Source organism: Coenobita brevimanus, chromosome 4 (assembly GCF_032717465.1).
Source record: "Coenobita brevimanus isolate Jiangsu-jjx chromosome 4, ASM3271746v2, whole genome shotgun sequence".
Classification (NCBI taxonomy): Eukaryota; Metazoa; Arthropoda; class Malacostraca; order Decapoda; family Coenobitidae; genus Coenobita; species Coenobita brevimanus.
The window spans coordinates 18920479-18921940 of NC_136957.1; positions in this window are offsets into that span (position 1 = coordinate 18920479).

Below are 1462 nucleotides of genomic sequence, written 5' to 3' on the forward strand. Positions count from 1 at the left end.
ATCGAGTGACAAACCTAATCTTTTCCTGTAACCAAGGAAACCACTAATGGTGCCCTTAGTAACTGCGTGGAGAGAAGCAAATACGGCATCCACCCAGAAACCAAACATATACACTGTTCCTCACACTTAGCTGTGGCAAGACGCAGCCTGCCACAAAGAAACATCGATTCAGTACACGGGACGGCCCTGTAGGAAGGTTGCTTGTATGCTGTTGATAGGTATGCTCAGTCGGAGAGACCAGGGTTACTCAACAACAAAAACCATTGCACTGGCTACTTTTTACCCACCACCTGACAAAGGTAGAGGAGGGTGTTATCACTGGGATTAATAGGTGTCCGTCCGAAGAGTTGGGTGGCAGGACAGCTGGGCAGCTGGCCGGAGGTAGAGATTTTGTTTCCGTGCTACAGTTCAGAAAGTATTCTCTGCAGAGTAATGAGATTTCACATAATTATTTGTCTCATAGTGAACTGATGCCTTTTGATAGGTAGAAGGTTGTCTCAAGTAGTTTATATCTATATTTTTATATATATATATATATATATATATATATATATATATATATATATATATATATAATGGTAAAGTAACAAAGAGTTTTCCAGAGATTTCAATACAACCTGTACAAGGAATCTGAAAGGCCCTGGTTATGTGTCCTAAAGGCATTTTCCTCATGTCCATCATTAACCCGCCCCATCCCGACCACTTTTCCACGACTGACTCCCCCCAATCCCGACCATTTTAGGAAATTTTTTTTTTTTGCTCAAACCTTCGCTTTTGGTGAGAAACATCGAAAATTCATAGAGAAATCGCTCACCTGAGGTTTAAAATACTCATTACAGGTAGGAGTAACTCCTTACCTTACTGGGTTTTCTATCAGGCTGGCACCAAAGAAAACGAGTTCTGTGGGAGGATAATTATTTCACACCACTCATAAACGGTATTTATTTATTTACTTGGTACGAATTTATATGTAGTACAAGAGTATATTGGTTTTCAAGCAGTAATATAGGCATTATAAGCATTGTTTCACTCACTAATACCTGACCTTTTTTTTGCCACATTACCTGATCATCATTTCTAATTGTTTCTTCCTCTAATGCTATGTAAAGTTTGTCCTCCACATTGTCATTGATTGGGGAATCACTCTGGCCCTGAATTTCGTACCGTGGCATGACATGGCTATACTGGCCAGGTCACTGATAACAGGTGAATTGCTGCGACAATGGCATGCGGGGGGGGGAGGAGGTCATGCTGGGTAAAGCATTGTCCCTGCCTGGCATCTTGTTGAGGAAGGTGTCACGTGTATACGTACCAAAAATGACTCGCGAAAATTGAAAATTGTGCATATTAGGGACCCTGCAATTTTTTCGCGTTTATGTACGTCAACGGGATTGGCAGTGACAAAACGTGTGGACGTTAAAGAACGTTGACGGGACGCCGCGGGTTAAAAGAAAAAATGGGG